This window comes from Phalangium opilio, unplaced genomic scaffold, assembly GCF_054372755.1.
Source record: "Phalangium opilio isolate 3A_F unplaced genomic scaffold, DU_Popi_V2 ptg000046l_1, whole genome shotgun sequence".
NCBI lineage: Eukaryota > Metazoa > Arthropoda > Arachnida > Opiliones > Phalangiidae > Phalangium > Phalangium opilio.
In genome coordinates this window covers 2,501,725-2,528,475 of record NW_028324169.1, presented here as the reverse complement: position 1 = coordinate 2,528,475, position 26,751 = coordinate 2,501,725, and the positions used below count along the sequence as shown (strand labels likewise).

General features: G+C 45.2%; 26 non-coding genes across 26 annotated transcripts; 21 read left to right on the top strand and 5 right to left on the bottom strand.

The window, feature by feature from the left end:
* Nucleotides 1-6,484: 6,484 nt before the first annotated feature.
* Nucleotides 6,485-6,556, bottom strand: TRNAP-CGG (transfer RNA proline (anticodon CGG)). Its single transcript has one exon. It is a non-coding gene; the product is annotated as a tRNA-Pro (tRNA).
* Nucleotides 6,557-6,806: 250 nt separating this feature from the next.
* Nucleotides 6,807-6,878, bottom strand: TRNAP-CGG (transfer RNA proline (anticodon CGG)). The gene has a single exon. It is a non-coding gene; the product is annotated as a tRNA-Pro (tRNA).
* A 5,305-nt stretch (nt 6,879-12,183) lies between these two features.
* Nucleotides 12,184-12,255, bottom strand: TRNAP-CGG (transfer RNA proline (anticodon CGG)). Its single transcript has one exon. It is a non-coding gene; the product is annotated as a tRNA-Pro (tRNA).
* Nucleotides 12,256-12,501: 246 nt separating this feature from the next.
* TRNAP-UGG (transfer RNA proline (anticodon UGG)) lies at nt 12,502-12,574 on the bottom strand. Its single transcript has one exon. It is a non-coding gene; the product is annotated as a tRNA-Pro (tRNA).
* Nucleotides 12,575-12,663: 89 nt separating this feature from the next.
* TRNAP-UGG (transfer RNA proline (anticodon UGG)) lies at nt 12,664-12,735 on the bottom strand. The gene has a single exon. It is a non-coding gene; the product is annotated as a tRNA-Pro (tRNA).
* Nucleotides 12,736-13,283: 548 nt separating this feature from the next.
* TRNAS-UGA (transfer RNA serine (anticodon UGA)) lies at nt 13,284-13,355 on the top strand. The gene has a single exon. It is a non-coding gene; the product is annotated as a tRNA-Ser (tRNA).
* A 5,631-nt stretch (nt 13,356-18,986) lies between these two features.
* TRNAV-UAC (transfer RNA valine (anticodon UAC)) lies at nt 18,987-19,059 on the top strand. The gene has a single exon. It is a non-coding gene; the product is annotated as a tRNA-Val (tRNA).
* Nucleotides 19,060-19,120: 61 nt separating this feature from the next.
* Nucleotides 19,121-19,193, top strand: TRNAV-UAC (transfer RNA valine (anticodon UAC)). Its single transcript has one exon. It is a non-coding gene; the product is annotated as a tRNA-Val (tRNA).
* Nucleotides 19,194-19,670: 477 nt separating this feature from the next.
* TRNAV-AAC (transfer RNA valine (anticodon AAC)) lies at nt 19,671-19,743 on the top strand. The gene has a single exon. It is a non-coding gene; the product is annotated as a tRNA-Val (tRNA).
* A 201-nt stretch (nt 19,744-19,944) lies between these two features.
* TRNAV-UAC (transfer RNA valine (anticodon UAC)) lies at nt 19,945-20,017 on the top strand. The gene has a single exon. It is a non-coding gene; the product is annotated as a tRNA-Val (tRNA).
* A 202-nt stretch (nt 20,018-20,219) lies between these two features.
* Nucleotides 20,220-20,292, top strand: TRNAV-UAC (transfer RNA valine (anticodon UAC)). Its single transcript has one exon. It is a non-coding gene; the product is annotated as a tRNA-Val (tRNA).
* Nucleotides 20,293-20,357: 65 nt separating this feature from the next.
* On the top strand, nt 20,358-20,430 carry TRNAV-AAC (transfer RNA valine (anticodon AAC)). The gene has a single exon. It is a non-coding gene; the product is annotated as a tRNA-Val (tRNA).
* A 63-nt stretch (nt 20,431-20,493) lies between these two features.
* TRNAV-CAC (transfer RNA valine (anticodon CAC)) lies at nt 20,494-20,566 on the top strand. The gene has a single exon. It is a non-coding gene; the product is annotated as a tRNA-Val (tRNA).
* Nucleotides 20,567-21,044: 478 nt separating this feature from the next.
* TRNAV-AAC (transfer RNA valine (anticodon AAC)) lies at nt 21,045-21,117 on the top strand. The gene has a single exon. It is a non-coding gene; the product is annotated as a tRNA-Val (tRNA).
* Nucleotides 21,118-21,868: 751 nt separating this feature from the next.
* TRNAV-UAC (transfer RNA valine (anticodon UAC)) lies at nt 21,869-21,941 on the top strand. The gene has a single exon. It is a non-coding gene; the product is annotated as a tRNA-Val (tRNA).
* A 339-nt stretch (nt 21,942-22,280) lies between these two features.
* TRNAV-UAC (transfer RNA valine (anticodon UAC)) lies at nt 22,281-22,353 on the top strand. The gene has a single exon. It is a non-coding gene; the product is annotated as a tRNA-Val (tRNA).
* Nucleotides 22,354-22,418: 65 nt separating this feature from the next.
* TRNAV-AAC (transfer RNA valine (anticodon AAC)) lies at nt 22,419-22,491 on the top strand. The gene has a single exon. It is a non-coding gene; the product is annotated as a tRNA-Val (tRNA).
* Nucleotides 22,492-22,554: 63 nt separating this feature from the next.
* TRNAV-CAC (transfer RNA valine (anticodon CAC)) lies at nt 22,555-22,627 on the top strand. Its single transcript has one exon. It is a non-coding gene; the product is annotated as a tRNA-Val (tRNA).
* Nucleotides 22,628-23,105: 478 nt separating this feature from the next.
* On the top strand, nt 23,106-23,178 carry TRNAV-AAC (transfer RNA valine (anticodon AAC)). The gene has a single exon. It is a non-coding gene; the product is annotated as a tRNA-Val (tRNA).
* A 751-nt stretch (nt 23,179-23,929) lies between these two features.
* On the top strand, nt 23,930-24,002 carry TRNAV-UAC (transfer RNA valine (anticodon UAC)). Its single transcript has one exon. It is a non-coding gene; the product is annotated as a tRNA-Val (tRNA).
* A 339-nt stretch (nt 24,003-24,341) lies between these two features.
* TRNAV-UAC (transfer RNA valine (anticodon UAC)) lies at nt 24,342-24,414 on the top strand. Its single transcript has one exon. It is a non-coding gene; the product is annotated as a tRNA-Val (tRNA).
* Nucleotides 24,415-24,479: 65 nt separating this feature from the next.
* Nucleotides 24,480-24,552, top strand: TRNAV-AAC (transfer RNA valine (anticodon AAC)). The gene has a single exon. It is a non-coding gene; the product is annotated as a tRNA-Val (tRNA).
* A 63-nt stretch (nt 24,553-24,615) lies between these two features.
* TRNAV-CAC (transfer RNA valine (anticodon CAC)) lies at nt 24,616-24,688 on the top strand. The gene has a single exon. It is a non-coding gene; the product is annotated as a tRNA-Val (tRNA).
* Nucleotides 24,689-25,166: 478 nt separating this feature from the next.
* On the top strand, nt 25,167-25,239 carry TRNAV-AAC (transfer RNA valine (anticodon AAC)). Its single transcript has one exon. It is a non-coding gene; the product is annotated as a tRNA-Val (tRNA).
* Nucleotides 25,240-25,854: 615 nt separating this feature from the next.
* TRNAV-UAC (transfer RNA valine (anticodon UAC)) lies at nt 25,855-25,927 on the top strand. Its single transcript has one exon. It is a non-coding gene; the product is annotated as a tRNA-Val (tRNA).
* Nucleotides 25,928-26,543: 616 nt separating this feature from the next.
* Nucleotides 26,544-26,616, top strand: TRNAV-UAC (transfer RNA valine (anticodon UAC)). The gene has a single exon. It is a non-coding gene; the product is annotated as a tRNA-Val (tRNA).
* The last annotated feature ends 135 nt before the right edge of the window (nt 26,617-26,751 follow it).

Below are 26,751 nucleotides of genomic sequence, written 5' to 3'. Positions count from 1 at the left end.
TTTTTGAATCTTACTATTTTATTGTAAAGATTTTATAATTTTAAACTACATTCAGAAAATGCAATGAAAATAAGACATAAATCTTGCACTTCCAAAATTCCTTTATTTTAGCTTTGAAAATCAATAATATGGTTGTTACGAAAAATTGTTATTATTGTGCTGAAAGTAATATTATAATAATAAAAAAAATAATAATATTATTATTATTGAAGAGGAGGGCTCACGCCCTAGCACCGATGCCAAAGGCATATTGTTCACCCTCATATTCAGGCCTTGAATAGACCCGTAGCCACAGCGTAGTGAAGAATTCGCTCCACCGTAATAGAGGAGACCCGCGAGGGTTCCACAGTGTGAATCAAAATATTCTAGTCTAAGCGAGGCGAAGCAGTCGCACTCGCAAAGTACGTGAGTGGATGTTTCTTCCTTCTCCCGGCACGACCTGCAGAGAGGGTTGTCAGCAAGGCCCATCAGATGGAGGTGCCTTTTAAGCCGACAGTGTCCGGTCAGAAGACCGGTGGCCAGCCTAATGTCCCATCTGCTGAGCGAAATTAGGTCTCTAGCACGAGACTTGCAGAGGCCATTGACTAACTGTTTTGTATGTCTCTGGCCCTCCATGTTATGCCAGAGCTGGTTTTGTATGACAGTCAGCCTGTCATGCAAACTCCGTTTGACATACCCGTAGGGGATGGGGACGGCCGGCTCCGGCCCCAAGAGCTTGGTCTCCGCACCCCTTTTCGAAAATCTATCGGCTTGCTCATTGCCATAATATCCGCTATGCCCTGGCACCCAGTACAACAGAACCCTGTTGCAGGATGCCAGTCGCGCTAGCAGATAAAGGCAGCTGCGCAACAGTTGAGAGGTAATCTGACACTGGTTCAGCGCATTCAAGGCGGCCTGACTGTCGAAGTAAATTCTCACAGTCCGTCCGGTATACCCTTTGTTAATGCAGTAATGTGCGGAATAACAGATCGCGGCAATTTCCGCCTGGAACACACTAGCAAAGGTGCCCAGGCAAGCAGAAAAACCAACCCTTGTGGTTTGGCAGTAATAGACGGCGCCAGCGCCGGAATCAGTCTTGGAACCATCGGTGAACCAAATAGTTTCACCCCCAGTGCCAAGAGGCAACAAGTTAGTCCACTCGGCCCGACTGGGGAAGTGGATAATGAATGGCTTAGTGAAATCAAAACTGGTAACGGTTTTGTCAGAGCACATCGTTAGCGACGGCTCGAGTGCGGCGTACTCCCGGAAGAGCTTCGTATGGCTGTAATTCCAAAGTCTTGGAACCCAGCAGCCATTAATGTGGAGCCTGTAGGCCCCCATGACAGCCTCCTCCTCAATGAAGATATGAAGAGGAAGCATGTCAAGGAGCACCTCCAGGGAAGCAGTTGTGGTCGATCTCATGGCCCCCGTAACACCAATGCAGGGAAGCCTTTGAAGCTTGCGCAGGGCAGCCTGCACCGTCTTGAGCCGGACCCTTGTCCACCAGACAAGTGCCCGTAGGATAATATAAGTCTGATGATCCCAGTACAGAGCCAGTTTACAGCCTTAGGGTTGAGGCCCCAAGTCTGGCCGACAGAGCTCCTGGTCCTCCAGAAAAGCATTTTGGCCTTCTTGATGCACCGATCAAGATGCGGCTTTCATGTGAGCCTGCAATCAAAAGTCACCCCGAGGTATATTACCTCGGTGGACTTTGTCAGGACCTGGCCAAAAAAAGAGATATCATTGAACAGATCCTTAGTATTCTTCCTCCTAAAAGGAACATGGACAGTTTAATCAAGATTAACAGTGAGGTTGACCGCCTGACACCATTGCTCCACGTTAGAGGGCAGATCTCATAAGTGCGGTGACAGTAGCCGAGAACTTCCCGGTAAAGACAATCGCTACATCGTCCGCATACCCGAAGCAGCGACAGCCCCCAGAAGCTCGGATCCTCCTCAAGAGCTCGTCCACCACCAGGCACCACAACAGGGGAGGGCACTCCACCCTGAGGGCAGCGCCTGCTGGTAGTCATCTCAAGAGAGTCCCCAAGGAGGGACGCCCACACCTCGCGGTCGGTGAGCATGGACTTGATCCAGCGGCCAAGAGTGTCGCTGATGCCAAATCTCTTAACAGCTTCAGTAATAACCGAGCTAGAGACCTTATCAAAGGCCCCCTCGATATCGAGGAAGATGGTCAGTGAAATTTCCTGAAACTTGAATGCTTATCCAGGCAATTCGTAAGGCCGTGAAGGGCCGTCTCAGTGGATTTGCCTTTTTGGTAAGCGAATTGTGAAGAAGAGAGAGGAGTTACCGAAAGTACCTCGTCTCTAATGTACCTGTCCACCAGCTTCTCCAGAATTTTGAGGAAGGAGGTCAGGCATATGGGCCTAAATGCCTTCGCCTCGGAAACCTTCCCGGACTTGGGAATAAAGATGACGCTAGAGCGCTTCCAGTCACGAGGTATGTGACCGAGAGCAATGCAGAGTCTGTAGATCCTGCATAGCAGAGAGGCGATGTGGTCTAAGCCTTCCTGCAAATGCAGAGGGAAGACCTAATCGGGTCCCGGAGACTTGTAGGGTTCAAAACAGTTGACAGCCCACCGAAGCTTGGGAATCGTGACAACCTGACTGGCTACAAGTCAGTCTTCCCTCTTAGCCCTGTGCAGGACAGGGTAGAGAGAGTCAGGGTTTGTTGGATTGATAAAAGTAGAGTCAGGAAAATGGACCTCCAGCATGTGCTTGAGAGTCTCAGCCCTAGACTTAGTGTACACACCCTCCCGTAGCTTAATAGCATTAAGTCGATGTGTGCTGTCGTGCGCTAGAATCTTCATGACCCTAGCCGTGGCAGGGACATTGGAGACTTGCTCACAGTAGGTCCGCCAGGAGTCCTTCTTAGCAGCTCTAATGGCCCTGTTGTAGGTGTTAAGGGACTGCCTGTATCCAGCCCAGTCACGCGTGCGCTTGGCTTTGTTAAAGAGCCTGCGCGTGTATTTCCGAAACCAGCTGAGATCCGCGTTCCACCAAGGGACAAGCCTCGAGCGGTTAACGGTCTTAAGTGGGCAGTTCCGGTGAAACGACTCCATGATGGAGCACTGTAAATCACCAGCAGCCCTATCAAGATCGTTAGGTGAAGTAAGTAAGTCGAGTCCTCCGTTCTAGGCCTCTTCAATTGGGTGCCACGTGCCACCGCACCCCCAGCGGGGGTGGAGACCGTTTCAGACCCCGATTTGGCCTTTTCCCGAGCAATCTGTCGTTTACGGCGACGTCGCACGGTACGTTTCGAAGCCTGACCAGTCACAAGAACCGATAAATCGGCACGAGTATCGCTGGATACAGGCCCTAGCGTAGTGGTATCAGTGTGGGTTCTACCCTGAGCAGACCCCTGCACCGTAGGTGTTGTTGTTTGATGTGTTATCCATAAGAATCCCACGAATAAGGGGGCAATTAAACGGTCACCACCCGGTAGTCCCCCACCCGGGTGGAAGGCTTGATACAACGGGGTGTCGCCTAGTGCTCCGAAGGGATCGTTAGCGATACCGTAGTTTTACTTCCCCGGTACCATGCAGCCCTCGGCACGATGCCTCAACACCTTGGCTTGAGAAGGACTGGCCTTGGATAAGATCATGACTCCTAGTTGAAGAGATAGAGAGAGAGAAGGGGACCGTGCCTGTGACAAACCTCTCTCCCCGAGTATAGCGCTTTATTCGAGACCGTTTCTTAACAAGCGATTTTAGGCGAGTCTGTATAGTACTGGATTGGCAAGTGAAAGGTCCGCGGTTCGATTCTCCGTTTAGGAAGGAAAGTTAAAAAAGTTCTTCCTTGTATTAAGTTTAAACTCCACCTGTGAATTGTAATGGTAACTAAAAAGAAAAGTATTTTCTCACGACGTTTAAGAATGACGAACGAAAAATTTGATACTGCCAAAGGCAGGACTGTGACACCCCTACTACTACTACATCATACGATGTGGCTAAAAACCCAAAATTACTAATTATACCTATAGTTATAAACATTAATACATTATGATCAGATTCACGACTCCACCGCTAATTCCTTTATATGATTGATGTAATTTACAAAATTTGCCACCTTACTAAAATTCATTCGTACTTAGAGGCGAAATGTGAATAAATTTTAATAATTGCGGCAAAATTGTAAATCGCATTATTATATTCAATTTACATTTACAGATCATAAGTTGATTAAAGGGACAAATCTGTAATTTTAGTACCTCTTAAATGGAGACTGGAGAGGAGAATCAAGTAATTTTTTATAGATTCTTCTACTAATTATAAGACCTATCTGCATGGTTAAACATCCAGGAAATACCTCCAAGTGATTTTAAAATAAAAATAACTTTGAGATTTCAAACATAATTTTAATCACGTAACGCCCTTCCTTTTAATATCAAAATTTACGTGGCAAGCTCTATAACTCGCGCCATGATTGCCACATCGCGCGCCATTTTTATAAAATCTCGCCATAAATTTCATTCGACATGGAGCGTGCGACGGGAATTTTGTTAACAAAAAGGCAGGGCGTTACGCGATTGGTCGGAGGGGTAATTTAAAATTGTTTGAAATCTCAAAGTCGTTTGATTTTTGAAATCATTGGGAGGTATTCCCTGGATGTTTAACTTAAGGCAGATAGGTGTTATAATTAGTAGAAGAATCTATAAAAAAATCTTTTGATTTTCCTCTTCAGTCTCCCTTTTAAGAAATTCCAAGATGAAAGTAGACTACGTTGTACAAGGCAATTCACTATCTGCAACTGCTCGAAACATGTTTTGAAACAAGCAACGTTTACAGAGGTATTAAAATCGCATATGGTCCCATTAAACGTTACATATCATCTGGGAAATTTGTATTGGTTCCGACCAGTGACAAAGTATAATTTTTTATGAGCTGGTTCATTAATACCGAAATTGTGAGAAAATGTACCTTTGGATATATTCCATAGTGAGAGGTGTCGTCTCTGGGTACGCGATGCTCATCATGTAGTATAGGCTAAAGAACATGAAAATTCCAGTTGCCAAGTGAGAGGGATCAATGTGGTCATTCAATATTTTTCGGTCTGCCGAAATAAGGTAGTAGTTGGCCTTTCCCAAACTATCCCATTTGCAACATTAGAAAATATATTATTTTTATTTTTGAAATAAAAGGGCTTAAAAAGGAATGAATACCTATAACAACTAGTCAAGGATGCGCTGGTAGTTTTTTTTCAACTTCACTTAAATGAGTTCCCGCCTAAATAAAACCGAAAAAAGTCAACGTTTTAATTTTGCTTATAAAGTTATTTCGTTCGACAAAGTCATAATAACTAAACCTTTCCATGGTTGTAAGAGAGTAAAATATTTTGAATTAAAGCATAAGTAACATAATAGACATTAGTATGACACTTAACGAAAAACTTTAAAAAACCTAAAACACTGAGTAATTAATGATTTTCTCGATTAAAATGATTAGGATAGAGACCACTGGCGCCAAACATTCGAAAAAAGGTTCCGCCCGTAAATCAATCACCAACCGAGGCTTAGTCGTAGCCCTCGCTACCTTTGAGGTTTAGCCATTTTACATACAACTCTGTCGATAGTGTAATTTACATTTAATAGAAGCGATTAAGCTTAATCGGCCTTATTTTATTGCGTAAAGAGAATAGTCTTCACCGATTTATATGATTGGTTAATTTTGAATTACGTTTTGGGAAGCAAAGTCAATAGAGTAGTGTCGGTTGAGAGGGGAGTAGACAGTGTATCCCTCCCTCTAGGTGCGCTTTCGTAAGAGAGGATACTGTACGCGTCTGGTAGGGGGATGGCACTGAGCTAAGAGACAGAAGGGTATGACGTTTGCATACGTAGAACTGACACTACTCTATAGGCATAAAGACTAAAGAGTAATGTGTTATTTTAGAGTTGCTCATTCCGTTTACGCTCAATACCTTATAGGAACCATGGTGTCATATTTATATCTAATACGTTACTTTTGGTTAAATGATAGATTATAGTGATACTACCTCAAAAACTGGAAAAATTTATTTTGGGTCCTCCTTAAAATGGTCCATAATAAGAGTAATTACAGCTGCTATTACAGCTTGTTTTTTATCCTTATGGTCATCTTTTTGGAGTGTAGTTACGATGGTTTGCACACTAGTTGTTTTACTTTTGGAAAAGTACCCTAGAATTAGAGTACTTTTCTCAGCGATAAAATCTTTTGAACATATCTTGAAGATCTTGGCCTAAGAGTTCATTCAAATGAGTAGCCATGCCAAAACTTTCATGGTCAACTCATAGTCCAAACCTGTAATCAGTTGCATTATAATAGTCACTACATTACTTCATCGAAAAGTTGGGTCCGTCCAGGATTTGAACCCGGAACCACTCGCACCCAAAGCGAGTAACATACCCCTAGACCAGCGGACCATGTATGCAACTGAAACATGGTCAACTCGTAGTCCCACCCAGTAATCAGTTGTATTTAAATAGTCACTAAAATATTTCTGTAAAAAGTTGGGTCCGTCCGGGATTTGAACCCGGGACCACTCGCACCCGAAACGAGTATCATACCCCTAGACCAACGGAACATGTATGAAAATAAAACATTGTCAACTCATAGTCCAACCCTGTAATCAGTTGCATTTAAATAGTCACTAGTTTATTTCTGCAAAAAGTTTTGTCCGTCCTTGATTTAAACTCGGGACCACTCGCACCCAAAGCGAGTAACATACCCCTAGACCAGCGGACCATGTATGCAACTGAAACATGGTCAACTCATAGTCCCACCTAGTAATCAGTTGTATTTAAATAGTCACTAAAATATTTCTGCAAAAAGTTGGGTCCGTCCAGGATTTGAACCCGGAACCACTCGCACCCGAAGCGAGTATCATACCCCTAGACCAACGGACCATGTATGTAAATAAAACATGGTCAACTCGTAATCCAACCCTGTAATCAGTTGCATTAAAATTGTCACTACATTACTTCATTGAAAAGTTGGGTCCGTCCGGGATTTGAACCCGGGACCACTCGCTCTAAGCGAGTATTTTTTTTTTATTAAAAGCATCGAAGACATTACAATGCAATATGTAAGTGGTTATAACGGTTAAATGGAATTAAAAGAAGGATTAAGTTACAGCACTAATTCCTGGAGTTATTTATACGATACTAAAACAACATCTGCAACCTTGTTACGGTAGTAGCTAAGTTAGAAAACTTGTTTCGATGCAATAATAATGCAATATATTTGTGTGCAAAGGAACGTACTCTGGCAAGCAAAACTGGAACACTAAAAGGCAGGACGATTCCAAGGCCCGCTTTGACAACCAATTGACAACGATATTTCCATAATACATACTTAACAATACTAATTAACAACAAGGCAGCCTGCCAAAATAAGAGAGGTTTGTCGTTCGTAGTCGCGTAACAATGAAAAATTACTAAGTTATATCTGGTACAATCAAATTTAAACTCAGGATCAAAAGTATACACACAAAATGCATTGAAAATTGACTCCCAAAGGGATCGGAACTTTGGACAGGTAAGGAACAAATGGTCAACAATCTCATTCGCGCCGTGGCAAAAGACGCACGTAGCGTCTGGAACAAGCCCCGCGTGAACCATCCGCGATTTCACCGGTAAGCCTTGGTGGAGGATCTTCAAGTTACAAGTCGATAGCACCGGACCCAGATGACTGTTCGTGAGGTCCTTGAATTTTACCCGTGGCCGCGGATCGTGTATAAAAAGATTCCACCTTTGCTCGCCCGAAGATTCGAAGGTTGGGGGCAGGAGTGCGTGGTACAATGAACCAACGGATTCAACCGAGAGCGGACGCGTCGTGCCATCACCCGAGATGAACCGTACCCTAACGCATTGCGGGTCCAGAGGTGGCGCTGGACGCAGGAAGAGGCGTACCCACTCGGGAGGCAAACTGGTCTTTATCGCGTCATATAAGCGGTGCAACCGAGGCGTCGGAACCTCCGTGTAGGGATCAGTCAGAAAACATTGCTCCGAAATAGCGGCAGGTGGTAAGAAGCCCGGTATGACACCATAGTGGATATCGCGAAGGGTGCGGAACCCAGCGCGAGCCAGTACTACACGCTCGAGGCCAAAAGTAGGAGGCAGCGGTATGCGAGAATTAAAGAAGAGGGGTTCTTCAAGAGGGTTGGTGACCGGTGCGACGTTCAAGGTCCGGTTTTGCAAAAACGACCACCAACTTCGCAATAATTCACCATAACGAGGCGGCGTGGCAGCGAGGCACATTTGGCGAAATGGTACCAAGGAATAAGCCCACCTCCATATTCCTTGAGCAGTAAGATATGAATGTCCCGGTCGTAAGGAGGCAACTCGTCCAATAGAAGACCATATGCCTCATGCAGGCGGAATGCTTGACATTTGAGAGCAACATCCACCAGGCCAAAGCCACCCTCAGACCTGGGACGTGTAAGAGTAACGTAGTCAATAGCGTGGTAAGTTGAGCCCCAAATAAACTCCGCAAATAGTTTCTTCAATTCGGATAGGAAGAACGCAGGGCAAGGAAGAACCCTCGCCAAATGGCAAAGTTTTGAAGCGACAAGACAGTTGAGGATAATTATCTTGCCTATAACGGTCAACTGGCGGCGTTTCCAGGCACGAAGGATCGATATAAACCCGGGGAGTTTATCATCCCAATTCAGGGAATTCGACAAGGTCACATCGTGGGTTAAATGAACTCCTAGAAACCTACGGGGATAAGTTGACACCGTCACTCCGGAAATGGTGGTCGCCGCGTTAATAGCCCAGGAGCCAATCCATTGGCCAGAACTCTTGTCAAGGTTTATTTTTGCACCGGAAGCCAGGCCATACTCCTCATAACGCCGAACGACGTGCGCTATGGCGGTTGTAGATGCCAATAACAAAGTGTTATCGTCAACGTGTTGAAACAATACTGGGCCAGCAGTATTTTTAATCCGGATGCGGTCAATACTTGGGCACTGATCGAGAGCCAAGCAAAGGGGTTCCGTGGAAAAAGCATACAGCAACGGGCTCAGAGGGCAGCCTTGACGAACGGAACGACCCAGTCTGAAGAAATCGGTGAGAAAGCCATTAACTTTGATAGTGGTACTGCTGCTGGTGAGAAAAATCTCCATCCATTTCAGAAACACGGGGCCAAAACCAAACGAGGCAAGTGTGCGAAGCAGAAAAGTCCAGTCCACACAATCAAACGCTTTTGTCAGGTCCATCTTCAATAGTATACCGGGCTGGTTTTTCAGATGTAAGTAAGACATCACATCGCTCACGTACCGAGTCGTCATGGACACGTCGCGCCCACGAATAGCGCCCGTTTGACAAGGTGAAATGACGGACGGCGCGATCAACGAGAGTCGAGAGGCAAACACCTTCGCAATGAGCCTTCGATCCGTATTTAATAGCGTAATCGGCCTTCAATTACGAAGAAGCGACGGGTCCCCCTCCTTCGGCAATAAAACCACCATACCCTGCGTCTTGGACCGGGGTAGCCGACCCGTGGTATGGATTTCCATCAAAAGGCGCAAGAATTCGTCCTTAATCAGTGGTAACACGAACCGCGAAAACCGAACGGTGAGCCCATCCATGCCAGGGCTACGACCAACGGCCATCGCGCGTAAGGCGGCGGTAAGGTCGGGCCACGTAACAGGACCGTCACACAGATCCCTGTCGTCAGGTGTCAAACGGTCCTTGACGAAGGACGTAAAGTGATTCGTAACGGAATCATCGCCCGGAGCCCGTCGGTAGAGATCACTAAAATAGCGGAAGACTTCGCCCCGCACGCGGAGCCTATCGTCGAGGGTGGTACCGTCATCCAACTGAAGATGTTTCAGGCTCCGCCTGGATTGGCGGTGCCGTTCTAAACTAAGAAAGTACCTGGAAGGTTGTTCCCCCAAATCCTGCCACGCCAAATTTGAACGGACAACCGCACCCTGCAACTCTCGTAAGTCATAGTCCCGTAAAGCAGTCTGAACGTCAAACAATTCCTTCTCGAGATGATCCGCGGGAGTCTGTATTAACTGGTCCGAGAGAGACGCGAACCGAGAGGCCAACTTCGCACGTGTCTGCCGCTGATCTCTGGCACGCGATTTGCCATAAAAAATAGCATAGTCACGTAGTCGAGTCTTTAAATTTTCATACCAAAGGAAAATTTCATCGCGACATTCCGGCGTAGACCGACTGCGAGCGATGACGCGCTGTACGGCCGTCGCGAAAACGGCTTCGTCAAGTAAGGAGTCATTAAAAGACCAAGTCCCCGGACCGCGAATGACGCCCTCGAAATCCACGTGAGTGATGACCATGGCATGATCGGAAATAGGACAAGGTCGGATAAGGGAATGACGGACATTATGGGAGTCAAAATTACGAACAAAAATGTAGTCAATGCGAGAACGAATAAATTTACCAAATACAAAACCCGAGCGCGTAAATTCACAATTATTAGCATGTTTAAGTCGGTAAGTGTCAATCAAACTTAGGCTATCCTTAAAAACTTGAACGTTGGTAGGCCGAAAACCAGAGGACCCCACCCCCGAGGGCGAACGATCCAGGTGGCGACTGCAAATATCATTTAAATCACCCGCAAACACGACTCTACCGTCCGGGAAAGAATTTCTGATATCTCCAAAAAACTGAACCCGATCACCCTCGGCGTTGGGGGCGTAAACATTAAAAAAATGTGTTCTTACATCAAAAAACTCGGTAGTAACCAATAAAGCCCGACCGGAAATTATTTGAGTAACATTCAAGATACGTATAGCCAATTTTGGAGTAAACAAGATAGCGACCCCCCACTCACAAGATTATGAGAAAAACAATTGACCAAAAAATAACAATTTATAGGCAGCGACATGCGATGCATTCCAATGCGTTTCTTGTAAAAAACAATGTCCATGTCCTTAATGAATTCGACTAATAAAGCCATCTTACCCATGTCTCGTAAACCATGAACATTTAAAGTAGCTATTTTGACAACCATGCACCCTACTTTGTCTGTGAAGGGTCCGGCGGCTTATTCGGAGTAAACCCACGAGCGTTGGCCAGATTCGGACTCTGTTTCCTCAGGAACTGGGGACGTTTCTGCGACAAGTCAGAGGTGGAACCAAGAGAATGTTTAGTTCCCCGATCACTCCCCCCACTGAATCAAAAGGGTTAACTTCCGCATCGGGGTCACCCTCGACGAGCATATCCTCACTAGAACTGAGATTCTGGCCATGAGGGCCAGAAATGGCAACGGCGACGTTAGGAATCTCCGCATCAGCAACTCCATCGGACATGGGAGCAGGGGGCAAGACTTCCCCATCGCGGACAGGAGAGACTTCGGACTGGAGCACGACATCGCGTTCAGAACCGATAGCTACCTGACCAAACTTCTCTGGGCAGTCACGGGCAAGATGACCGTGTGTCTCTTACCGACGACAAACATTACGCGGACAACTTTTGTAAATGTGACCTTCAGCGAGACACCCGTTACAAACCCGATTTTGCGCCTCATGGCGAACGCGATAAAAGGTTTCGCGCCCGAGAACATCCGCGATTATCAAGGCGTACGGGAGTGATGAAACCCCCTTGGGTAAAACCACGCGCACGCAACGCTCACCAAGATACAATCCATCAAATTTACGCCAAACGACCTCCCCCTTGATTTCGCAACCAAGGGAGACCAATTTCGCAACCACGGCATCATCGGACACGAATTCAGGCAAACCATGTATTTTAATAATTACCGATCTCGAGACGACTGATTCAGCAGGACAAAGGACGTCCATGATTTCCACCCCACCTTTGACACACTCTTCAGCATCTTCCTCCGACAAAAACGTAATAAAGTAACCTCCAGTACCAGGAACCACAGACGAAATGGCATCAAGACCAAATGATTTTTTAACGGCAGCAACAACAACAGCAGTGGTTTGCACCATACAAACAAGGAAGACGCTTCGTCGAAGCGCCTCCATGATGGAGGAATCCCCGAAGGAAACCCTCGAGACCGAGGCTTCGCGGGCGAAAGCCGAAGTCCGTACAGTCAAAAAAACAGCAAACAAAATACGCCGCAAAAAACCGACTAACAAGGCGGAGAAAGGACCGCCGAAAAAGGAAACCGTAAAACGCAAACGATTATGTATGTATCTGAAACGTGTTCAACTCATGGTCCAACCCTGTAATAAGTTGCATTTAAATAGTCACTAAAATATTTCTGCAAAAAGTTGGGTACGTCCGGGATTTGAACCCGGGACCACTCGCACCCGAAGCGAGTATCATACCCCTAGACCAACGGACCATGTATGTAACGGAAACATGGTCGACTCATAGTCCAACCCTGTAATCAGTTGCATTTAAATAGTCACTAGATTATTTCTGCAAAAGTTGGGTCCGTCCGGGATTTGAACCCGGGACCACTCTCTCTAAGCGAGTATCATACCCCTAGACCATCGGCCCATGTATGTAACTGAAACATGGTCAACTCATAGTCCAACCCTGTAATCAGTTGCATTATAATAGTCACTACATTACTTCATCGAAAAGTTGGTTCCGTCCGGGATTTGAACCCGGGACCACTCGCACCCAAAGCGAGTATCATACCCCTAGACCAACGGACCATCTATGTAACTAAAGCATGGTCAACTCATAGTCCAGCCCTGTAATCAGTTGCATTATAATAGTCACTACATTACTTCATCGAAAAGTTGGGTCCGTCCGGGATTTGAACCCGGGACCACTCGCACCCAAGGCGAGTATCATACCCCTAGACCAACGGACCATGCATGTAATCGAAACATGTTCAACTCATAGGGTTGGACTATGAGTTGACCATGTTTCAGATACATACATGGGCCAATGGTCTAGGGGTATGATACTCGCTTAGAGCGAGTGGTCCCGGGTTCAAATCCCGGACGGACCCAACTTTTCGATGAAGTAATGTAGTGACTATTAAAATGCAACTGATTACAGGGTTGAACTATGAGTTGACCATGTTTCAGTTACATACATGGGCCGATGGTCTAGGGGTATGATACTCGCTTAGAGCGAGTGGTCCCGGGTTCAAATCCCGGACAAACCCAACTTTTTGTAGAAATAATCTAGTGACTATTTAAATGCAACTGATTACAGGGTTGGACTATGAGTTGACAATGTTTCAATTACATACATGGTCCGTTGGTCTAGGGGTATGATACTCGCTTAGAGTGAGTGGTCCCGGGTTCAAATCCCGGACGGACCCAACTTTTCGATGAAGTAATGTAGTGACTATTTTAATGCAACTGATTACAGGGTTGGACCATGAGTTGAACATGTTTCAGTTACATTCATGGTCCGTTGGTCTAGGGGTATGATACTCGCTTTGAGTGCGAGTGGTCCCGGGTTCAAATCCTGGACAGACCCAACTTTTCGATGAAGTAATGTCGCGTTTTGTTTTCGTCGAGTGCGGTCGTGTTTTTCTCTCGCTCCGTCCTCGGCTTCTCCTTTGCTCGCGAGTTTTTTTTCGGCCTTTTGGGCTTTTTATCTGTATCTTTGCGTGAGTTACTTTTTTGCTGTATATTTTGTGTCTGGTTTCTCGCGTTTTGGGCTCTGCCTCTCCGAGTGGCATATGTCACGGAGAGGTTCTAATTTCGACGTATCTGTCTGTCTGTCTTTCTGTGTGTGTGACTGTCTGTTGTTATTGACTTACACCCCAGGGGACCGCGTTCGCAGTTTTCAAATCGGAGCAAACGTTTTCACAAATTCCGGACCGCATTTACAGTTCCCGGAAATTTGGAAAATTGTATTCCACTCACCATAGCTCTTTTCCAATACGTGTCTAACACCTCCTTCCTCTGGCCATTTGTCCATCTCATATGGACACCAGTCTTTACCCACTGGCTTCTATAGTTCACCATCATTTTGGCAATTTTCCATGCCACACGGACACCAGTCTGTACACACTGGCTTCTACACACCACCATTTTCTGGTCCTTGTCCATCCCACTTGGACACCAGTCTGTACACACTGGCTTCTACACACCACCAACTTCTGGTCTTTGTCCATCCCACATGGAACACCAGTCTGTAAACACTGGCTTCAAATCCCCACCATCTTCTAGTCTTTGTCCATCCCACATGGACACCAGTCTATACACACTGGTTTCTAATCCCCACCATCTTCTAGTCTTTGTCCATTTCACATGGACATTAGTCTGTACACACTGGTTTCTAAACACTACCATCTTCTGGTCATTGTTTTTGTCCATCCCACATGGACACCAGTCTGCACATCTGGCTTCTACTCCATCATCACCCTTAAGGTTAAGACATACGCGGCGATCGGCCAGGGTTACGAGATACGTCCGGCCTCCCTAAGGTGGGGCTTCCACCAAAGGTTCACGCAATTGCGCTGTTCTTATCCATAGCTGCGATTCGAAACCCTTATATACTACCTATTTTAGTAAGGCGAAGCAACCGGCGTATGCTTCATTTCAAACGCCAATATTGGTCAAGTCTCTCAAGATAGTTTAATTGTTCTTTTTTAAAACGATGTAACGTTCAATAAGGCGAATAACTAACGAAGAAAATATTAAATATTAATTATATTTATTTTAATATTTAAGATAATCTTGTTTCTCAATTCAAAATTAATACGGAAAGAGTTAAAAAGCAGTCAATGTTATTGTCTGTCTGTGTCCGTCCGTTATTACACTAGTGCCGCAGTGCGCTGCGTTAGAAGTTCGTTTTGTTTTGATGTGTAAAGAAATCCTACAGAACCATAATATTCCCTTTATACTTAATATAAAGTGAATATGAAGAAAACATTTTCGTAATTATGATGCATTTAGTGCTTTTGTAGCTTTAAAGCTATGTTTCATTTTGATATTCCAAAGTTTTTTTTTAATATTATTATTTGAAATGGCTGTTTATATATTACTTAAGCTATACTACATCTGTATATAGAATAATCCTTGGTTTAGTAACTTCATGAAGAAAGCTAAGATCTAGACTACGGCGAGTATATCTAGTATTACTTGCAATAATATTAGTGAAATATAGAGTAAATAATTGAGGCTTGAGGTGAAGTAAACTTTGGGTTTTGATTTTCTTGTCTGAAATGAAGAGACATCAACGGTTCAGAGTGAGCCAAAGGTTAAATACACTCTTAAATAATCAGGTTAAGATTTTATAATAGAAGAAAAGATCATGGTGGCAATTAGATGAGTAGGGCTAAGCTAAAGAGTTTTTATTCTCTTTATGGTGCGCATTGACTATCAGTGCGTCTAGCTACAATTTAGTTTTGGTATTATTTAACGTTAACACTCATGTTGGCAAACTAAGAATATTGTTGAGGTGAGACGAGACGATATTGTTTACTTTGCTAACCAGTTGTGAATGTAGCTATCAGAATATAGGGTGAACAGCTGAATCGTAGACTTCATTTCCTGTTCTTTCTGCTATTAACTGATTTCCATGTGTCCAAGATTTATCCTTATTGGATGTAAAATGTCGTCTGTTTTACTGTATATTCGCTATGCTTGGAATACTGCTTCAATATTTCGTAAATTTTTACTTCAAAAATGAGAAATAATTCCATATCTAGGTAAATAACTTTGTAGTAGTAGACCTCTTGACTCGGAGAGGTAATATTTTGGTTTTCCCAACTTGTTTAACTAATCTACTTACACGATGGAAGTTTTGAAACGTTCGGTTTTTGTGGAATGTCAGGAGCGCGTTGTTGCGAAGATTGAACAAGCTTTGTCCTTGACTTTTGGTTCGGATTCTTATTCGTCGGTGGTGAGTACGAAAGGCGGATTTTTCGTAACTTTTGTCTCGGTGGAAGATGCGGATAATTGCGCGGAATTAGGTCTTGGGCTAGAGGCGGAAGATTGCCTGGTGCGTAAGGTTGGGAGTCGCGAGATCCTTGCTACATTTTTTGATCTCCCGGAGTTTGTGTCGGATGACGTTTTAAAGGCAAAGTTGTTGAGTTATAATTGCGAGTTAAAAAGTGAGGTGGTTTGGGAGCGTATAAATGGCAAGTATTACGGGCAACGAAGGTCTCGCTACCAGAGGGTGTCTCTAGCTTACCTTATAGTTTGCGTTTGATCGACGTCATGGGGCTCGAAAGCTCCTACCGCGTTCGGCATGATCGACAGGGCAAAGTTTGTAATAAGTGTCTGTCTAACTCTCACCTCTACAAGGACTGTCCTCTCTTCGTTTGCCGCCGGTGTGACGCCCAGGGCATATCGCGCGGGTTTGCCCCAATGTTGACATACCTCGACGTATGCCTCCTGCTGCACCTTCTGTCGACTTGCCAGTTGGTGTTTCTTCCGCCGAGGATATCCCGGAAGGCGGGCCAACATTTGCAGCGCCTGGAGGCTCTGCAGTACTGGTTGTGACCCCGAAACGTCCAGTTTCTAGTAGTGAGGGTGAACTTTCCGTTTTGCCCGAAGATGGCCAGGGCAACTGGCGTGTTGTTGGTGGTAAGCAGGGGCTGAAAAAGCCTAAGTCAGACCTCGCCTTGCTTGGGCGGACTCCTTCTCCACGTATAGCTGACCAGGTAACCCCTGCGCTGCTCTCGCCCTTCAATGATAAAAATAGTTTCTCTTAACGTCCGCGGTTTGCGGGCTCTGGCGAAGATGAAAGAATTGGTTGAATGGAGCAAAGGTTTAGACGTTTTGTGTTTCCAACAGACTCACTGGTCGGGCTCCCATGTCGCGGTTTTTCGGTCTCTTTGGCGCGGTCCCATTTATTTTGATAATGAGCCTGTTTCCGGTTTTCGCGGTGTTGCTATTTGCATTCGGGCGGGTCTTGACGTTTTGCCATCCCGCGTCCTCCGTAGTGGAGAGGGCCGGTTTATTTTGGCGTCTTTGTCCATTGACGGCGAACCTCTGGATATCGTGAACGTCTATCTTCCGAATGTCGCGCCCGATCGCTTGCCCTTTTATGACCGTTTGCGTGGGGTGGTCTCGAGCTGTTCGCGTCCCCTCGTCGTAGGGGACTTTAACGACGTCGCGCAGCCGGGTCTTGATCGCCGACCATTGCCTGGCTCCTCTTCGCGTTTGGGCTCGACTGCCTTATTCCGCTTTCTACGCGATACTCACCTCATTGACGTTTGGCGCGCAACACATGCGGACAACTTTGACTGGACCTGGTCCGGTCCCGTGTATGGCTCTTTTCTTCAATCGCGCATCGACTATGTTCTCCTTGCCGGGGAGGACCGTCAGAATGTTACGACCTGTCAGATCTTACCGTGTCCCCTTTCGGATCATCGCGCCCTTGAACTCCGTCTCGTCTTGGACGGCGTTAAGATGGGCCCAGGTACGTGGTCATTTAATGCGCGTCTCTTGCAGTTCGACGTCTACCGCCAGGCCGTTTTACGAATTCATCGCCGGAGTCGGCAACGCTTTCGCGAACCGCCGGACAAATTTGCATGGTACGAAGCTTTAAAGCAGTCCCTACGCGAACATGCCATGTTGTACGGGAAGGTTCAAGCTTCGCGTGATCGCGCCGACCGAACTCGCTTACGTGAAGCCTTGTCCAAGACTCAGCTGGCCGCCTCTGATTCCTCGGTTGGTCTCGCGGACTTTCTTGCGGCGAAGGAGGCCTTAAACGACTTCGACAGGGGGGTGCTGCAGGGGGCAGTAGTTCGGGCTAACCAGCAAGGGCGTACGGCCGGTGAGCGTACTACGTCCTTTTTTCTTCGCCTGGAACGTCATCGGCAGTCTTCTAAGTCGATCAAGTGTGTCTTCGCGCCTGACGCGCAGCTACTCACGGAACCAGGGGCCGTTCGGCAGCGCTATTGACTTTTACGCGTCTTTCGCTACTAACAGAGTTTGTGCGGCCGACGCGCAGGCTTGTGATGCCCCGATACGGTGGGCGGACATTTCAATGGTCTTACATTGCGCTCCCGCCGGCAAAAGCCCGGGTACTGACGGTTTCACGAATGAGTTCTGGCGATTCGTGTTGCCACATATTCAGGAAGAATTTGTTGAACTACTTTCCCATTGTCATTCTGAGGGTCGCCTTCCACCTTCTATGAAGGAAGGTCTCAATATTTTGCTGCCTAAATCCGGTGGTTTACGAGACGTCAAGAACAGACGCCCCATCACGTTGCTAAACGCGGACTATAGCTCGTCGCGAAGGTTCTCGGTTCACGGCTTTCTTCAATTTTTTCATCGTTAATTCATGGTTCGCAAACGGGCGCCGTTCGATCACGTTCCGCGACCAGTACTCCCGCCCTTTTCTCCGACATAATGGACTTTCTGCAGCGGTCTCGCGGGCCGGGTTCCCTCGTTAAATTAGATCTCGCGAAAGCGTTCGATCAGGTTTCGTGGGACTACCTCTTTGCGGTACTTTGCGCTTTTGGCTTCGGCGAGCCTTTTCGCAAGTGGATTCAATTATTTCTCGTTGGCAGCAAGTCTTGCCTGAAAATAAATGGATATATTAACAGACTTTTTTCAGCTCGGTCGATCGGTCCGCCAGGGCTGTCCGCTTAGTCCCTTGCTTTACGTTCTGTCTTCCGAACCCCTATGCTACGCCTTGGAATGCCGTCCCGCTATCGTCCGGATTCTTTGGCTGACCTCTCGGCCCCCTCCCTTGTTACGGGTTCATGTCGATGATAATGCCTTGGTGGTCCGTGATACAGCCTCCGTCTTGGAAGTTGTGCGGGAATATCGGCGGTATGGTCTCGCGTCGGGTTCCGACTTGAACATCTCCAAGTGTCGGGGTATGTGGTTGGGCTGCGACCGGGGTCGGGCCCCATCCACCGTTGCGGACCTCCCTATTTCGTCCGACCCGCTCGAGATTTTGGGCGCGGAAGGTCCCAGGTTCGAGCCCTGGTAGATACATGTTTTGACCATCGTGATTAGACATAATAATAAGGTAGATCTCTTCGAAAACTCACAATAACCAAGTATCTAAGGTGTAGTGGTTATCACGTCCGACTAACACGCGGAAGGTCCCAGGTTCGTGCCCTGATAGATACATGTTTTGACCATCGTGATTAGACATAGTAATAAGCTAGATCTCTTCGAAAACTTAAATTAACACGTATCTATGGTGTAGTGGTTATCACGTCCGCTTTACACGCGGAAGGTCTCAGGTTCGAGCCCTGATAGATACATGATTTGACCATCGTGAGACAAAGTAATAAGCTAGATCTCTTCGAAAACTTAAATTAACGCGTATCTATGGTGTAGTGGTTATCACGTCCGCTTTACACGCGGAAGGTCCCAGGTTCGAGCCCTGGTAGATACATGTTTTGACCATCGTGATTAGACATAATAATAAGGTAGATCTCTTCGAAAACTCACAATAACCAAGTATCTATGGTGTAGTTGTTATCACGTCCGACTAACACGCGGAAGGTTCCAGGTTCGTGCCCTGATAGATACATGTTTTGACCATCGTGATTAGACATAGTAATAAGCTAGATCTCTTCGAAAACTTAAATTAACACGTATCTATGGTGTAGTGGTTATCACGTCCGCTTTACACGCGGAAGGTCTCAGGTTCGAGCCCTGATAAATACATGTTTTGACCATCGTGATTAGACATAGTAATAAGCTAGATCTCTTCAAAAACTTAAATTAACACGTATCTATGGTGTAGTGGTTATCACGTCCGCTTTACACGCGGAAGGTCCCAGGTTCGTGCCCTGGTAGATGCATGTTTTGACCATCGTGATTAGACATAATAATAAGGTAGATCTCTTCGAAAACTCACAATAACTAAGTATCTATGGTGTAGTGGTTATCACGTCCGCCTAACACGCGGAAGGTCCCAGGTTCGAGCCCTGATAGATACATGTTTTGACCATCGTGATTAGACATAGTAATAAGCTAGATCTCTTCGAAAACTTAAATTAACATGTATCTATGGTGTAGTGGTTATCACGTCCGCTTTACACGCGGAAGGTCTCAGGTTCGAGCCCTGATAAATACATGTTTTGACCATCGTGATTAGACATAGTAATAAGCTAGATCTCTTCGAAAACTTAAATTAACACGTATCTATGGTGTAGTGGTTATCACGTCCGCTTTACACGCGGAAGGTCCCAGGTTCGAGCCCTGGTAGATGCATGTTTTGACCATCGTGATTAGACATAATAATAAGGTAGATCTCTTCGAAAACTCACAAAAACTAAGTATCTATGGTGTAGTGGTTATCACGTCCGCCTAACACGCGCAAGGTCCCAGGTTCGAGCCCTGATAGATACATGTTTTGACCATCGTGATTAGACATAGCAATAAGCTAGATCTCTTCGAAAACTTAAATTAACACGTATCTATGGTGTAGTGGTTATCACGTCCGCTTTACACGCGGAAGGTCCCAGGTTCGAGCCCTGGTAGATGCATGTTTTGACCATCGTGATTAGACATAATAATAAGGTAGATCTCTTCGAAAACTCGCAATAACTAAGTATCTATGGTGTAGTGGTTATCACGTCCGCTTAACACGCGGAAGGTCCCAGGTTCGATTCCTGGTTGATACATGTTTTTTCCATCGTGATTGGGCATAAAAAAGCTAGGTTTCTTGGAAAACTCTGCATTAGTACGCATCTATGGTGTAGTGGTTATCACGTCCACTTCACACGCGGAAGGTCCCAGGTTCGAGCCCTGGTAGGCACATATTTTGACCATCGTGATTGGGCATAAAAAAAGCTAGGTCCCTTGGAAATTTCAGCATTACTACGTATCTATGGTGTAGTGGTTTTCACGTACGCCTAACACGCGGAAGGTTCCATGGTCGAGGCCCATAAGAAACATGTTTTTCCCATCGTGATTGGGCATAATAATACGCTAGGTCTCTTGGAAAACTTAGTACAACTACCTAACTTTGGTGTAGTGGTTATCTTGTCCGCCTGACACGCGGAAGTTCCCAGGTTCGAGCCCTGGTAGATAAATGTTTTGTCCATCGTGATTGGGCATAAAAATAAGCTAGGTCTCTTGGAAAACTCGGAACTACTACGTATCTATGGTGTAGTGGTTATCACGTCCGCTTCACACGAGGAAGGTTCCAGGTTCGAGCCCTGGTAGAAAAATGTTTTGTCCATCGTGATTAGACATAATAATAAGGTAGATCTCTTCGAAAACTCACAATGACCAAGTATCTATGGTGTAGTGGTTATCACGTCCGCCTAACACGCGGAAGGTCCCAGGTTCGAGCCCTGATAGATACGTGTTTTGACCATCGTGATTATACATAGTAATAAGCTAGATCTCTTCGAAAACTTAAATTAGCACGTATCTATGGTGTAGTGGTTATCACGTCCGCTTTACACGCGGAAGGTCTCAGGTTCAGCCCTGGTAGATACATGTTTTGACCATCGTGATTAGACATAATAATAAGGTAGATCTCTTCGAAAACTCTCAATAGCCAAGTATCTATGGTGTAGGGGTTATCACGTCCGCCCAACACGCGGAAGGTGTCAGGTTCGATTCCTGATAGATAAATGTTTTGACCATCGTGATTAGACATAGTAATAAGCTAGATCTCTTCAAAAACTTTATAATAACACGTATCTATGGTGTAGTGGTTATCGCGTCCGCCTTACACGCGGAAGGTCCCAGGTTCGAGCCATGGTAGATGCATTTTTTGACCATCGTGATTAGACATAATAATAAGGTAGATCTCTTCGAAAATTCACAATAACCAAGTATCTATGGTGTAGTGGTTATCCCATCCGCCTAACACGCGGAAGGTCCCAGGTTAGAGCCCTGATAGATACATGTTTTGACCATCGTGATTAGACATAGTAATAAGCTAGATCTCTTCGAAAACTTAAATTAACATGTATCTATGGTGTAGTGGTTATCACGTCCGCTTTACACGCGGAAGGTCTCAGGTTCGAGCCCTGATAAATACATGTTTTGACCATCGTGATTAGACATAGTAATAAGCTAGATCTCTTCGAAAACTTAAATTAACACGTATCTATGGTGTAGTGGTTATCACGTCCGCTTTACACGCGGAAGGTCCCAGGTTCGAGCCCTGGTAGATGCATGTTTTGACCATCGTGATTAGACATAATAATAAGGTAGATCTCTTCGAAAACTCACAATAACTAAGTATCTATGGTGTAGTGGTTATCACGTCCGCCTAACACGCGCAAGGTCCCAGGTTCGAGCCCTGATAGATACATGTTTTGACCATCGTGATTAGACATAGCAATAAGCTAGATCTCTTCGAAAACTTAAATTAACACGTATCTATGGTGTAGTGGTTATCACGTCCGCTTTACATGCGGAAGGTCTCAGGTTCGAGCCCTGATAAATACATGTTTTGACCATCGTGATTAGACATAGTAATAAGCTAGATCTCTTCGAAAACTTAAATTAACACGTATCTATGGTGTAGTGGTTATCACGTCCGCTTTACACGCGGAAGGTCCCAGGTTCGAGCCCTGGTAGATGCATGTTTTGACCATCGTGATTAGACATAATAATAAGGTAGATCTCTTCGAAAACTCGCAATAACTAAGTATCTATGGTGTAGTGGTTATCACGTCCGCTTAACACGCGGAAGGTCCCAGGTTCGATTCCTGGTTGATACATGTTTTTTCCATCGTGATTGGGCATAAAAAAGCTAGGTTTCTTGGAAAACTCTGCATTAGTACGCATCTATGGTGTAGTGGTTATCACGTCCACTTCACACGCGGAAGGTCCCAGGTTCGAGCCCTGGTAGGCACATATTTTGACCATCGTGATTGGGCATAAAAAAAGCTAGGTCCCTTGGAAATTTCAGCATTACTACGTATCTATGGTGTAGTGGTTTTCACGTACGCCTAACACGCGGAAGGTTCCATGGTCGAGGCCCATAAGAAACATGTTTTTCCCATCGTGATTGGGCATAATAATACGCTAGGTCTCTTGGAAAACTTAGTACAACTACCTAACTTTGGTGTAGTGGTTATCTTGTCCGCCTGACACGCGGAAGTTCCCAGGTTCGAGCCCTGGTAGATAAATGTTTTGTCCATCGTGATTGGGCATAAAAATAAGCTAGGTCTCTTGGAAAACTCGGAACTACTACGTATCTATGGTGTAGTGGTTATCACGTCCGCTTCACACGAGGAAGGTTCCAGGTTCGAGCCCTGGTAGAAAAATGTTTTGTCCATCGTGATTAGACATAATAATAAGGTAGATCTCTTCGAAAACTCACAATGACCAAGTATCTATGGTGTAGTGGTTATCACGTCCGCCTAACACGCGGAAGGTCCCAGGTTCGAGCCCTGATAGATACGTGTTTTGACCATCGTGATTATACATAGTAATAAGCTAGATCTCTTCGAAAACTTAAATTAGCACGTATCTATGGTGTAGTGGTTATCACGTCCGCTTTACACGCGGAAGGTCTCAGGTTCAGCCCTGGTAGATACATGTTTTGACCATCGTGATTAGACATAATAATAAGGTAGATCTCTTCGAAAACTCTCAATAGCCAAGTATCTATGGTGTAGGGGTTATCACGTCCGCCCAACACGCGGAAGGTGTCAGGTTCGATTCCTGATAGATAAATGTTTTGACCATCGTGATTAGACATAGTAATAAGCTAGATCTCTTCAAAAACTTTATAATAACACGTATCTATGGTGTAGTGGTTATCGCGTCCGCCTTACACGCGGAAGGTCCCAGGTTCGAGCCATGGTAGATGCATTTTTTGACCATCGTGATTAGACATAATAATAAGGTAGATCTCTTCGAAAATTCACAATAACCAAGTATCTATGGTGTAGTGGTTATCCCATCCGCCTAACACGCGGAAGGTCCCAGGTTAGAGCCCTGATAGATACATGTTTTGACCATCGTGATTAGACATAGTAATAAGCTAGATCTCTTCGAAAACTTAAATTAACATGTATCTATGGTGTAGTGGTTATCACGTCCGCTTTACACGCGGAAGGTCTCAGGTTCGAGCCCTGATAAATACATGTTTTGACCATCGTGATTAGACATAGTAATAAGCTAGATCTCTTCGAAAACTTAAATTAACACGTATCTATGGTGTAGTGGTTATCACGTCCGCTTTACACGCGGAAGGTCCCAGGTTCGAGCCCTGGTAGATGCATGTTTTGACCATCGTGATTAGACATAATAATAAGGTAGATCTCTTCGAAAACTCACAATAACTAAGTATCTATGGTGTAGTGGTTATCACGTCCGCCTAACACGCGCAAGGTCCCAGGTTCGAGCCCTGATAGATACATGTTTTGACCATCGTGATTAGACATAGCAATAAGCTAGATCTCTTCGAAAACTTAAATTAACACGTATCTATGGTGTAGTGGTTATCACGTCCGCTTTACATGCGGAAGGTCTCAGGTTCGAGCCCTGATAAATACATGTTTTGACCATCGTGATTAGACATAGTAATAAGCTAGATCTCTTCGAAAACTTAAATTAACACGTATCTATGGTGTAGTGGTTATCACGTCCGCTTTACACGCGGAAGGTCCCAGGTTCGAGCCCTGGTAGATGCATGTTTTGACCATCGTGATTAGACATAATAATAAGGTAGATCTCTTCGAAAACTCGCAATAACTAAGTATCTATGGTGTAGTGGTTATCACGTCCGCTTAACACGCGGAAGGTCCCAGGTTCGATTCCTGGTTGATACATGTTTTTTCCATCGTGATTGGGCATAAAAAAGCTAGGTTTCTTGGAAAACTCTGCATTAGTACGCATCTATGGTGTAGTGGTTATCACGTCCACTTCACACGCGGAAGGTCCCAGGTTCGAGCCCTGGTAGGCACATATTTTGACCATCGTGATTGGGCATAAAAAAAGCTAGGTCCCTTGGAAATTTCAGCATTACTACGTATCTATGGTGTAGTGGTTTTCACGTACGCCTAACACGCGGAAGGTTCCATGGTCGAGGCCCATAAGAAACATGTTTTTCCCATCGTGATTGGGCATAATAATACGCTAGGTCTCTTGGAAAACTTAGTACAACTACCTAACTTTGGTGTAGTGGTTATCTTGTCCGCCTGACACGCGGAAGTTCCCAGGTTCGAGCCCTGGTAGATAAATGTTTTGTCCATCGTGATTGGGCATAAAAATAAGCTAGGTCTCTTGGAAAACTCGGAACTACTACGTATCTATGGTGTAGTGGTTATCACGTCCGCTTCACACGAGGAAGGTTCCAGGTTCGAGCCCTGGTAGAAAAATGTTTTGTCCATCGTGATTAGACATAATAATAAGGTAGATCTCTTCGAAAACTCACAATGACCAAGTATCTATGGTGTAGTGGTTATCACGTCCGCCTAACACGCGGAAGGTCCCAGGTTCGAGCCCTGATAGATACGTGTTTTGACCATCGTGATTAGACATAGTAATAAGCTAGATCTCTTCGAAAACTTAAATTAGCACGTATCTATGGTGTAGTGGTTATCACGTCCGCTTTACACGCGGAAGGTCTCAGGTTCAGCCCTGGTAGATACATGTTTTGACCATCGTGATTAGACATAATAATAAGGTAGATCTCTTCGAAAACTCTCAATAGCCAAGTATCTATGGTGTAGGGGTTATCACGTCCGCCCAACACGCGGAAGGTGTCAGGTTCGATTCCTGATAGATAAATGTTTTGACCATCGTGATTAGACATAGTAATAAGCTAGATCTCTTCAAAAACTTTATAATAACACGTATCTATGGTGTAGTGGTTATCGCGTCCGCCTTACACGCGGAAGGTCCCAGGTTCGAGCCATGGTAGATGCATGTTTTGACCATCGTGATTAGACATAATAATAAGGTAGATCTCTTCGAAAATTCACAATAACCAAGTATCTATGGTGTAGTGGTTATCCCATCCGCCTAACACGCGGAAGGTCCCAGGTTAGAGCCCTGGTAGATACATGTTTTGACCATCGTGATTAGACATAATAATAAGCTAGATCTCTTCTAAAACTTTATATTAACACGTATCTATGGTGTAGTGGTTATCACGTCCGCTTTACACGCGGAAGGTGTCAGGTTCGAGCCCTGATAGATACATGTTATGCCCATCGTGATTAGACATAGTAATAAGCTAGATCTCTTCGTAAACTTTATATTAACACGTATCTATGGTGTAGTGGTTGTCACGTCCGCTTTACACGCGGAAGGTCCCGGTTTCGAGCCCTGGTAGATACATGTTTTGACCATCGTGATTAGACATAATAATAAGGTAGATCTCTTCGAAAACTCACAATAGCCAAGTATCTATGGTGTAGTGGTTATCACGTTGCTTTACACGAGGAAGGTCTCTGGTTCGAGCCCTGATAGATACATGTTTTGACCATCGTGATTAGACATAATAATAAGGTAGATCCCTTCGAAAACTCACAATAGCCAAGTATCTATGGTGTAGGGGTTATCACGTCCGCCCAACACGCGTAAGGTGTCAGGTTCGAGCCCTGATAGATAAATGTTTTGACCATCGTGATTAGACATAGTAATAAGCTAGATCTCTTCGAAAACTTTATAATAACACGTATCTATGGTGTAGTGGTTATCGCGTCCGCCTTACACGCGGAAGGTCCCAGGTTTGAGCCATGGTAGATGCATGTTTTGACCATCGTGATTAGACATAATAATAAGGTAGATCTCTTCGAAAACTCACAATAGCCAAGTATCTATGGTGTAGTGGTTATCACGTCCGCCTTACACGCGGAAGGTCCCAGGTTCGAGCCCTGGTAGATAAATGTTTTGACCATCGTGATAAGACATAATAATAAAGTAGATCTCTTCGAAAACTCAGAATAACCAAGTATCTATGGTGTAGTGGTTATCACGTTGCTTTACACGAGGAAGGTCTCAGGTTCGAGCCCTGATAGTTA